This window comes from Falco punctatus (assembly GCF_963210335.1).
Source record: "Falco punctatus genome assembly, chromosome: 7".
NCBI lineage: Eukaryota > Metazoa > Chordata > Aves > Falconiformes > Falconidae > Falco > Falco punctatus.
The window spans coordinates 47,801,917-47,814,504 of record NC_137587.1 but is presented as its reverse complement, the minus strand read 5'-3'; the positions used below and the strand labels follow the sequence as shown (position 1 = coordinate 47,814,504).

General features: G+C 42.1%; 1 long non-coding RNA gene across 1 annotated transcript in view; it reads left to right on the top strand.

Annotated features, from left to right (window-relative positions):
* Positions 1-46: 46 nt before the first annotated feature.
* LOC308067810 overlaps positions 47-12,588 on the top strand; it is a 206,280-nt gene continuing 193,738 nt past the window's right edge. Inside the window, exon 1 of the long non-coding RNA XR_013929746.1 lies at positions 47-9,116. This is a non-coding gene — a long non-coding RNA (uncharacterized lncRNA). The remainder of the gene's footprint in view (positions 9,117-12,588) is intronic.

The following is a 12,588-nucleotide window of genomic DNA, read 5'->3' as shown; positions in this document are numbered from 1 at the left end:
CTGCGGAAGGACATTTATAGGGAGTTGGTAGGGCGGCTTCCTGGTGCAACCCCCCTGGCGGCGGCGGCGGCGGTGGTGCGGCCCGTCCCGCCCCGCGGCCGGCTGGGAGGCCGAGCGGCAGAGCCTCTGTGGAGGTGGCGGGAGCTTAACGGCTGCTTGGTGCAGCTTTCCCCGCGTTGAGGGGCGTGAGCTTGGAGCTTGGGGCTTTGGTGAATGTCCCTGAACCCCTGAGGTGGCATCTGGTCAGCCTGGCTGCTAGCAGCAACGTGTGAACGCTGAAGGAGCGGGGCACCTGAGGGCGAGGAGGCTGAGAGGGGGTGGCGGGCGGCGGCAGGGCCGTGGCTGAGTGCACAGGCCTGAGGGAAGTGGGGCAGGGTCGGACAGAGCCCGGAGCGCAGCCGGGCATGTGTGCTCCTTGCTCTCGGGTGAAGGAACGACGCCGAAAGTCTGCGTGCAGCCTTCACCCCCGCGTCTTTGCAGTGTCAAGGCTTCTAGGACCTCGCCTGCAAAGTGACTCCAGGCTGTAACTATGTGTAGGTTTTTTTAAAAGACAACAATAAACGCAGTCTATAACCATTATCTTAAATGAGGGTTGTAAATGGAGCTCTGAAAATTTAGGTGAGCTGTTGCCTCTGTCTTGGCTGAAAGGTTAAGTGGTAGAGTTTTGTATTTCAAGTGGGAAAGGAGGGCAGTTACTTGCATGATATGTATAGCAGAAATCAACAGCTTCACCTGGCAGCCAGGCTCCCACCTAAAGAGGAGGCACAGTGAATAGTTGTGGAATCAGGTGTGCCCAAGACTCGGATCAGGCCAAGTAGGCAGGCTTAGAAATTCGGTTTGGGGTAAGAGATGACCTCAGTGTTTACAGTAATTGACCAAATGACTGTTAATGAAGAATAGCTGCATTAAAAAAAGAAAAAGTTATGCCGGGATATTTTGGGGTTCTATTTGGTATTTTTCAACTCTAACTTTTTGTTTGGTAATTGAAGTCTTTTGGCTTCTTCCAGGAAACGCATATGCTAATTACTGGCTCAGATAATACAGCAAACAATTATCCTGTGCTTGCTGCCCCTAGAATGCCTAAGAATTCGTATGCAGAGGAGAAAACCCCAGGTACGCAGTTGTCAGTGTTAAGAATCAAAGACAGGTGTGTCTCTGGGGAGTGTGGTCATGAGTTATAAAAATAGTTCAGTGAGAAGCATGTTTTAGGTTACATGACTAGAATAGGTTACATGGCCTTGAAGCCTCTTGGTGATGGTTACATGTGTTTCTGAGCTGCTTCCCCAGTTAAAGAAGAGTATCTGCTACAGAGATTAAAACTTATGAGTAAACTGTGTTACTACTGTTAGGCAGAGGTATATGGACACTTGGAGGCCAAGAGCGAGTGTTTCAGAAGGTGTTGGTCACAGAAGGGATCTCTGCAAGCTGGACTAGCTGTTCTGATGCCTGCCACTCGCCTTGGCTCTGTGTGCTGTTCCTTCTGCCGCAGGGGAGTCACAGGGCTGGTAGCTCTCTTGGCAAGGAGGACACTTGGAGAAGGCAGTGGGGAAAATTAAAATAGAGCATGAAAAAGTTTAAATGGAAATGGCAAGAAAAGGCTGTATTTAATTTCACGTTAGTTGTTACATGCCTGATTCTGGTTTGTATAGAATTCACTGTCCATTCAGCTGGTGTGGGCTCAGCCTGGCTAGCACAGCAGTGGTAAGCCAAAAGTACTAGAACAGTTTAATACGCTGTAGTATTGCCAGTTTCTAATGGTGTGTGTTGCACTGTAATGGTTCAGCTCCTCTTAAAAGGCAAAAAAAAGCTAAATTCAACCCACAATTTATGGGTTCTCTAATGTTAACTTATTGCTACCATAGTTTCTTAAATACTTGCCAGATCAGCTTTTGCCTAAGTAATCAAAAGCAAAGAAAATTTTGTTTTGCTCATTACTTGCAGAAGCCATCAGACTTTTTCTTCCTTTCAGGAAAAAAAAAAAAAGAAAAAAGTAGGACCTGAAGGAGGTTGAGTGAGTGGTAGTTTGTTCTTTCTAGTAAAAGATAGGTTTAAGATTTGGGGTTGTCATTTACATAGTTGTGGGTGCCCGTGCTTATTATAAGTTTTGTTAACAGGGCAAAGCAAATCCCCCTTTGGTACCTACTACCAGATACTAGTGGTGCTTCCTCAGTAGTATTTCTTGAATAATTTTTAAGCTTGTTTGCTGATCCTTTGTTCATAAAGGAGAAAACACGTTAATTATATAGAGAAGAAAGAATAATCTAGACTAAGTACGGTAAGCTGTTAAGGTGGATATAATGAATTTGATTGTTCATTGGGTAGTGTGGTATCAGGTACTGCATGTAGTTGGAACAGCAGCTGTGTACACAGGAGAGCTTATTCTGTGGGAGAACAGATCCAGCTGGAGGCAAAAAGTGCAAGTTCTTTAGTTCAAGGCCACACCTCCAAGTGATGGGTGCTTGATAGCCTTATCAGGTCTTTGCACTGTGGGCTTAAAAGAAGACCTATGTATTTCACTAATTAGAATGCACCTAGTTTAATCTTAACAATTACAAGAAAGGACCTGAACATTGGCATCCTGACAATTGGTTCTCTTTGGGCAGGCTGCTGATGCCAATAAAAGTCTCTGGAAAGAAAGGATTAATCACAGGACAGATTATGACTGCATTACAAAGGGGGTTGCCAAGGTATTTTTTTCAGACTTTCTGCCTCTGTTTAGTTTCTGGTGGAGATGCAATCCATGCTGATGAACTTGAGTCGGTATTACTCTAAGCAGTGCCTCAAGCAGAGTATCAGCCAATAGACCTGCTTCTGTTACTTGGTTGCTGTTGTCCCCTTAGAGCTGATTCGCCAGCCACCACAATCGTAGATAACCTGTATGGAAGGAAACGCCAAATGTGTCTGTAAACATGTAAAGTGTCATTCTCCTGACTCGTCTGGCGTAGGACGTTTTGGTAGTAGCTGCAAAAACACGAGCCAGAAAGTCTGGTTTGTAGATTATATGTAAAGTCCAGTAACCTCAAAGCCAGATCTGTAGCATGAGTTTAAACTGAAAAAGAAGAAAACTTGCATGCTGTTTGGCTGAGAGGTGCATGCTTTTTCACATTTTCTTAATGGAAATACTTAAGGTTTTCTCTTTTTACTTTGGGTGGTGATGATGGTGGTGTCTTTTTAACAGCTACTGTCAATGAGGCAATCCTGCAAATTATGTATATATATAGTAGGTATACAGGCATAAGAATAAATGTCTGGAGTCTTCTGAGTGATTTTACCTTATTGCAATCTGGCAGTCACTCTTCTGTATAATGTTTTTGTCCTGGAGAGATGCCTGATGAATGAAGGACCAAGGGGACAAACAGATTCCGTTAGTCCTTTATTGGCTGCAATACCTGTGAGAGAATGCGAAATGTTCTGTGTTCCCAAAACAAAGTTCCAATGGGAGAAACGGAGCAAAGGGAGGGAGCTTGTTTGAAACTGAGTCTCTTTTGTTGCATCGTGTTTAGCCAAGATAGATTACTGTTGATAATTAAAGAAATGTCTTCTTGCCCTCAGGATTTCTATTCTGTATTCCTGTAGTTATTGTGAAGCTCTGTGAAGAAGCTTAGTCTTTTATAGCTCCTTTCCTTTCTGGAGCTATTTTTCTGGTAGCTTAGTAATTATGTTGGTCATATCTACACATCTGCCTAGCTAACTGTTGTGTTACTTACTGGCAATACCCGTACTGCGCTTTACCCATTTCTTGATGAAAGGCGTACTCCCAATTTCTGAGAGAAAAATAATTGTTGTCTTAATTTTCCATACATTTTTATCATTCATTTTTTCCTTCATTCAGATTTTTGAAATCTTAAATGAATTGTATGGCTGAAAAAACATACCCTACTGCTTCCTTTGCGGGAGGGGGGCAGAAGAAAATCGTTGTATGTTACATATATGTCTACATATAGGTATATACAGAATGTTTTATTACTGGCTTTAAAATATAAAAATACAGAATAACCTTCATTAAGCTTAATTAAACCTGTTCCCACTGCAAATTACTGATAGAATTCACTGCATATCAGCTTTCTAGCCTATATTTTACTTTCCTGTTTTCTTTGTAGGATTGTCTTGAATGAATTAATCTGTTTCATTACAGCTGTTAGCTGTGGAATCTTTACCTAAGCTTACTTCAGTTTCCAGAGAGTTGGAAGGTGTTGAGTGAGTTAACAGAGTCCTCAAGACAAAAATAGTCTTGTGGTTACCCTGTGAGAACTTTGTGCTGTCTCCCATCTGCTTCTGACAGAGTTCAGCAGATGTCCTAAAGCAACATTTTCATGGGCAGACTCACAGAGAATATTCAGTTTTCTGAGGGCCTGATTATTAAAAGCCCCAGATACTCCTGAGAGCTGCTGGAGTCCACAGAGACGTTGAGCTGCAGGGGCAGCGTGGTCTGGGTAACAGGGCTAAGTCTCCGTTCAGGCTGGCTTCTCATTCTTCTTCTGCTCCTGCACCACTCTGGTCTTCTCTCCTCAAAGTGGGGATGGGGAGGTTTCTTACATCTTTTTGATGACCTTAATGGAAGTTTTGGAGACATATATGTTTTTGTTTATGTTAGAGAAGTGATAGCTTGCTGCAGTTACCAGAAGAAATTTTGATGGTGATAACTGGATTCCATCTTCCTGTAGAAAAAGCTTGTGCCTTGCCACCTGCTGTCTTGGAAGGTATGTGGCTGGCCTTCCCATTTTGTGGTGAAAGAGCATAAAGCCCTGCAGTGGCTAAGCACCGCCAGTGCCAAGCTCAGGAAGGATGTCACTGCTGTAAGCTCAGCAGTCTGCATTGATCAGTGGAGGCAGATGGTGACATTTCTTCCCAGCCTGCTAACTGTGACTGAGGATTCCCTCCAGCCTGAGGGTTTGCCTGAAGCATTTCAAATGCTCAAGATCTCCAGGAGCAACACTTGAAAACATGGGTATTCTGTCTGAAAAAAACATAGTGGTGGGAGTTCTGCATTTCCCACCACTTGCTGTTGCGGTTCCTGAATGCCTTTGAACCGATCAGACTCGCTCATGTCTGCACGTGCTCTCTGCTGGGAGAAATCTCTGCAGAATTTTGTACTCCATTTTCCAAAGATAAAGAACTACTTTTCTCCCAGGTAAAAAGCCCTTTGTGTTCTGAGCTGACTTTCCACAAAACTAATTTACCAGCTGCTCTTCTCAACACCAGCCAGAATTAGTAAATTAATGGGACTAGTCAGGATAGTTAAGCATAAGTTTAACCACTTGTAACGTTCGAAGGAAGGGTGGAAATCTGTGGAGTACTCAAAACAACGTTTACGCAACTTTTCACTTGTGACTCACAGGCTGAGGCCTTGCTCAGTCAGACTTTACTGGCATCAAAACAGAGCAGTGTGAAGCTATGCTGCAGGGTGTATTTCAGACAAAGAGTATTGCTGTCCAAGACTTGCAAAAGCATCGAGTGATTTTTACTTGTTGCTGTCCTTGAAAGAGGAGGAACATTACAGGTTTTGGTTTTCAGATGCAAGTCTCATCTGTTGAAAGTGGGACACAAGTAAAGTGTCTTGAGTTGGATCCAGTCCAAAGCCTGCAACTGGAGAGAGCTCTCTGAGGACATTGTTTTAGCATTTATATTTTGTTTTGCATTTAAAGATCATGGTTAACAATATTTTTAAGAACATTTCTCATTCTTAAGCCCCTAGCTATACCTGTAATCCTCTCTCTGTCATGTGCTAAGTCAGTTAGTTTGAATATTGGTCAAACTCCCTAGATAAAGGCCTTGCTATAAATTGACTAAATTAGATCAGATTTGAAGTTTCACTTAAATGATGTTGATTAATTGAAGTGCACTCACCTGTGGGCTCCTTTACTTGCCATTGATCTAAATGTACCACTGATCTAAATTTAAAATTAATCTAAACGTGACCACCCTGATAACTGGTGGAACTTGTGCTGTTGGACAGGAGGGGCCTTTTGGTAAATACCTTGTTGTTGTCGTCGTCTTTTTTTTTCTTTTCTCCCCATCCTTCAGTGCGAGCACTGTCCCAGTGCATCCTCTTTGTGTACCAGTCTCAAAGCAGTGGTTATAGCTGTTTGACAGAGCATTTTCTCTACCATTTCTTCATCAGCATGTCATTGCTGTCCACCTGTCAGACTTGGAGAATACCTTTGGGCAAATTCTGAAGAGCCTTCCAAAACTGAATTAAATCGTATATGTGGGTAGGCTCTACATTGTTGAGCAGACTGTCATACAAGTTTGCGATCTCTTAAATGCTCTTCAGCATAGTAAACTTATTTGTGTGGGTATGCCTCACTCTATTGTTCCTTTGAAAGAAAATCAGAAAGAAAAAGAGCAGCTTCCTCAAGCACAGTGCTGCTTCACACAGCTCGTAATGCTCTAGTTTCCAGTGGCGTTCCTTGGACAGGGTCATGTTCAGCTTGGCTAAAATGGGGCTTCTGCAAGGCCTTGCTTGTCATTACTGGAAATGGGAACCAGATTTAAGAAGCCGTTCCAGATTTTGGTATTGGAACAGTCCAGTTTGTCTTCTAAGTACAGCTGCTTGCAAAATATCTAATAAGTTTATTTTCTTTTTTATTTTAAGTTCAATCTAGCACAGTTTGGAGTTATCCAGGTTTCAAATGCATGTCTTGATTTTTCTGTAAAGTTCTGCTAATATTCCACCAGGATGAAGGTGCTGTAGAAACAAATGATAACTGAATAGCTGTTCACGGCAGCAGGTGGTTTATAAGCAAAAAAAGCGAAAGGTCTTTTGTGAGTCTGTATGTTGGCTTGAGCAGTAAACAAATACTGACTTTTCTACAAATGCTTCTGAATGAAAGCACTACTTGTCACTGACAAAACACCGCCACTCTCTTCTTTAGGTGACATCGGGTTGCTGCCATCAGATCTTATTTTTTTTTTTACTTTTATTTTATTTTTTTGCCTTCTCTGAATGGTATAGTATTACTTACGTTCTCAGCCAGCAGCTCAGAGGGAGGGAAGAGGGAATGGAATAGGAAGCTGTCATTTAGGGATATAAAAAAAATATTAAGTGAAATTAATGAATAAATGAAGTGTTACTCCTCAGGCATCTGATATCATGAAAATTGATTAATGTGTTTTGAATCTAATCTGTACCTACCTTTTAATACAAGACAGTGATTACCACCTTTGATAACTGTGTTTCCTTAATTGATTTTTTTAAAGAGTTTTTCAGAAGCCTGTAGGAATCAGAATAAAACTTTTGAACTGATTTTTTCGCTGCTCTCTTATTCATTCTGATATATGACCGAGGGATTTTGTTTGCGGAGGTAATATTACTTATCGAAATAAGCTAGGTGATTTTCACAAATCAGAAATAGTTTGTGCATAAATGAGGTTTGTTGGGCTCTCATTTCCAATGTACCTTTGAGATTTTCCATAGCCAGGAATATAATACTTGTTTATGTTCAAGAGATCTGGATATTGTTTGGAAAAGCACCGGATTTATAAGCAGGTGCTAAGTCTTTTATTAAAAATGGCACATCAGATTGCTGTGAACAATTTGCTTCCTCAAAACATGTTAATGTCCAGCATATTCTGTCATTAAAATTGAGAGTTTCCATCAACCCCTTATTTCTTACTGTTTCTTTCTTATTGTTGTATTTTCCCGATGGTTCATTCTTCTGAAGGACTTTATGGATCATCAATGAGATTTACACGTATAGCGGTTCCACTCCATGCTCTGGTGACTCCTGAAAACAGCTTCTAAGTAAAGGAATCCAGAAATGTGATCTCACATTGATAATGTCACAGCCTCCGTAACAAATACTAAGCCAAGACTGTATGACAGTCTATCCGTGTTCCTCCTAAATGTAGTTACTCATTGATTTCAGTTACACACAGTGTATATGGCCATGTCAAATTGTACCTAACTAAAACTAAAATGGAGAAGAGGGGCCACTGTGAAGAGAATCTTTTGAAAGAGCTTCCTTTGGCCCATATGTTTCTTCAGAAAATGTCATCCTAATTGACAGATTTTCTTTGAAATAAGACCTGAAAGTTGTTTTCCAAAGTCAGATCTGGGATAGGCAAGTGCTGTAACAGGTAGTGGCTTTGCATCAGGATCGATGGCACCATGAGGGTTCGACACCATTAAGTTTCCCATTAGGCTCTGGATACCCTCTGCCAATGCTTTTCATGTTGGTTCCTCAGGCCTCCCCTCTGCAACTGGAATACCTGTCAGGCTTTTATGAAACAAAATGTTTTGACAAGTAGAGACCACACTGGAAGCCAGCCTTGTTCTGTTTGTTACCAGTATGTTGTCTTGCTGCAGCATGTTACCATATGTCTGTTTTAGCCTTTCTTCTGTTACATATAAAATAGCAAGTGAAATTACTGTATGAACACCATTTTAATAGAGCAGTTGCAGTCCTTTAAGAGCAGTGTGTCGCCTTACGATAAGTGAAACTTGATGTGAAATTTTGACAGCTGTATATCAATAGGTAGACACCGTAAGAGGACTTTGCAGGCAGCGTTGTTTAGCAGTGGATATATGTAATCTGTTATTTGGTGCATGAGTTTTGCTCTCATTTTATTAACAGTGAATTCATTTGCATTCATAGTGTTCATGCTTATTTAGTAATTTTGGTTGGAGTACAAATGTGTTAGTGAAACTGATTTGTTTTGCTGTGAAAGATTTGCCCTTTATTCAAGCTTTGTTCATGACTGAAGAGATATTCAGGCAAATAATGGAATGAAAGTTTTAATGACATGGACAGTGTTAACCAGTGTGCTAACCTGTTGTTCTTCAGAATATTCTGCGTAATGAAATGATAAAAAGAAAAGAAAGAACTGAGTCTGGTTTTATATTGCCTTCTCAGAAGGCTTTCTGGATGGAATGCTGGCAATGTTTCTCATCTTTTGAACATACCATCAGACAATTTGGATTTACATTTAAAAAAAATAACATAAGACTTTCAGAAATGTGCTTCTGTTCTAAGCCCTTCAGTAAAGATGGATGGAGCTGTTGGACTAGCTGATGGAAGTGATGCTTTGCTCTTTTTTCAAAATCAACAACCAGGTTTAAAGCTACTGGTCCAGTTCTGGAGCTGCTGGAAAGAATGTCAACATGAGCTGAGAAGGTAATATTTAATTAGTGTGCACTGGGAATCTCTCTCACTGTGCTGTTAGCAAAAGTCTCTTAGTCTTGTGAAGAGATTGGTTGTTTTGACGATTGTACCACTCTTGTTAGAAATGATCTGGCATTGGAGGTGTGGGTGCCATTTTGCATCCCTGTCTTTGACTACTAGACTTGGCTTCTGGAGGAAAAATGTGTGGAAGCAACACAATTAGTTAGCTAAGTAATACATGAAATAAATCTAGGTCTGGTGCATGTGAAAGAAGCCCATGGGAGAGCGTTGTCTACCATGGGGAGCCTGAAAGGAGGCCAGGTTTGATAAAAGATGTGGAACAGGTCAAGCTCGTTCAGACGAGGGGAGATTGTCAGGAGCTTTCAGGAACTCTTTTGGACTACACAAGAATTAGTTTGCTGCTAAAGTCATCCCAAGACACTTGTTTAAGTCTGTGCAATTGTAATGGGTTAGACTGCAACTTGGTGTGATATATACCCTGTACCACTCGCTCACCCCTATGCCCCTGTTGCTGGATTCCTTGTTTTAAGCATTTCAGAGCATTTTTTCCTCTTTAGGAGTAGCCGACCATTTCTGTCCTTTCCATGCACACTTTCTTTCTGCTTGCCTGTGTTTCCCATTGTGGCTGGATGTGTTTATTACATTCCATCTTCACCCTGGCTGTTTCATGTGCTGATTGACATTCTGGCCTGCTCTTCCTGCTTCTGGCCTTGCTAATTGGATTTCTGTGAACTTTTCTCCTGCTGATGTAGCAGTGTTGCTGAGAGCCATGTGCCTTGTGCTTTTCTCTAGGGCTTTTATTTTTGTTCCTGTTTATTCCTCTGCTTGGCATATCAATATCACCTATTGCAGTGCCAGGTCCATCTCCCTTAGTAACCATTCATATCCTTTCCATTGTTATTTCACTGAGCAATCTGCTCTTTAATGAGACTCTCTTTAATAGCCCATGTTAATTTTTTTTTAAAGTTCTTCTGTTGTTTCCTTGTCATTTGGCAGTGTATTTGTTATCCTTTTGGGGAAGCTCAAAAGAAAACTAGAAACAGAACAGAGCCGTGCTTTCCTGGAAGACATCATGGAGGACACGCTGGGGTTGGCTTATGGTTCTGTAAAGCCAGTGAGATACCCTGCAGCCCTGGGGAGGAAAAGTGTGAGGCCTGACAGGGAATCCCGGCCAAACCGTGGGTAGTTGGGATCAAAGATTAGGGGCTGAGGAGGAGAGGTTTGAAATCAGAAGCCAAAGATAGCCAAGGGCAAAATTAGGTCCTGAGGGCTGAGCAGGAAGAAGGTGCAGGAGCCAAAAGCATGTTGAATCAAAGGCAGAAGCATGATCAGAGCCCTGGTTGAATATAGGAGATCGAAGAACTTCTAATTTAAGGTAAATGCAAAGACAAAGTGCCAGAAGGACTGGTACAAAGGCAGTGGGCTGAGCAGAAATTAAAGAGGCAAAGTGCAGACACTGAGGAGTGGTGAAATGGCACGATGAGTACTTTGTCTCCTACATCCACAGGTTATGCATGAGCTCACAGACTCAGGCTTTTGAGATGTTGTCCTTTGTCACTAGAGCGAGCACCTGAGAAAGTGGAGAAGACCTAGAATGCAACTGAGATACAGGAAAGAGAAAGGACTGGACCAGACAGAGTACCTTGCAAACAGGTTGGAACAGAAATGCTGTCAGCTTTCAGATATACCAAATTACTCCATATTTCTCTAAGCAAGGATATTTGTAGAAGCCATTTCATCTATTAAGTTAACTCTTAGCAGGGAAGATGGCATTGGTTCTGTTTAATTCTGTTTCCAGTGATAATTACCTTTGAGGACTGTGATGAAACATACACTTACAAAGGAATAAAGAGAGGATAAAAAGAATTACAGCTTTCTGATGATATTGGCAGGAGGCAGAGCAACAGAGCTGAATGCTCTGGGCCTGCAGATATCAGCCATGACAGCCGGTGCTTGAGACTGTCTCATTTCCCTGATTTGAGACACACTTAGCTCCTGTGGTTAGCGCTTCTCTATCACAAGAAATCCCAGACTGACCAGAGCTCATTGTACTCTCTTGCTGTGTTCTGTTAGTGTTGCGGAGTGCGGCTGATCTCAGAGCAAAGAGAAAAGCTGAAAGAGCAGGAAGAAATTGATGGGGTGTGTGGGAGTGGGGCATGCAGAAGGGAAGATGGAAGAGGAGCTCTTTGTCCCTGGATGGTCCCTCCATGATGCACAGCAAAGGTCTGACAGCTGTATCTAAATTCTCTATACAGACCTTGCCCCTCTTGTCAGTACCTTTCAGCAATGTTCTCTACCCTTTTCCCTTCCTAATTCCTGCTTTTATTTTTTAGAGGTCAGGGGGAACTTGTGGTACATGGAGTGCCCTATACTTCCCTATTTTGCCCACCAGTAGGATCTAACTTCTAATACAGCAGTTTTCACTGTGGTATCAGGATTATATTTCTGTGTTTGGTAGGATGTCCATAGCATGTTCCTTCAGTGAACAACACAATAATTTCTGTTTGGTTTGCTTCAGTGTTTCACCCTTTAACACCTTTCCCATCAACACATCCTTTTACAAACCTTTGTTCCCTTTCCCAAGCTGCACAGCTCACAGTAAAAGGAGTTCCTCCCTCTTCCTTTTACCTTTTCCCTTTTTTGTTCACCCTCTTCCTTTTACCTTTTCCCTTCTTTGTTAATCTGTATCTTTGGGCTCCTAAAGGCGTGAGTTTTCTAAGGCTGTGGCTGTCCCTGCAGTCCCAGGGTTTCTTTTATGGAGTGGAAGGAGAGGCAATCAAAGTAGCCTATGAAGCCATGTGAAAGCAGATGTCTGAATGCTTGTTTCTTTCCACTGGGTGTGTAGATAAGATCAGTGTGGGTGCAAAAGCCTGTGCTGCAGACTGCTGAAGTTAGACAAAGTGAATTTCTCCCTGTGTGTGCCCAACAGGGAGCCTGTCTCAGCTGGAGCATTTATAGCCACGTTACTGGCCTTGGCTTGCTCCAGCAGGAATGCCATTTCATGAATCTCAGGAGACTGATTTGATGGCAGGGTCACACTGAGATAAGAATCATGTTTCTGCCTTGGCCTTGGAATTTTGTTGTACTTCTTGGTGTTACTTGCTGGGTGTGTATCACTTCCCTAGTTTTCTGTGGTGAATCATCACAGGAATACTGTAGAGGAACAAACGTGACCTCTAGAGGAGTGCTCAGGATAGCTTTAATTACATGACAGATAAACTGAAACGCTATAAAACCTGCAAATACTCTTGTTTCAGGACATCCACTCAGCAAACCAGGGTTAGGAGAGAATGCCTCCTCAGAAATGCTACAGCACACTTGTTTTATTTTTGTAAATGTTTATAACATACAGTCATGGGTTGGGACTGCCTATGCTAGGCACTGTACAAAGCGCTCTAGAGGCATGTAAGCCATGCAGGAAGACGGTAGGTGGATGGGATGAAATTGAGAAAAGCAATGAGGC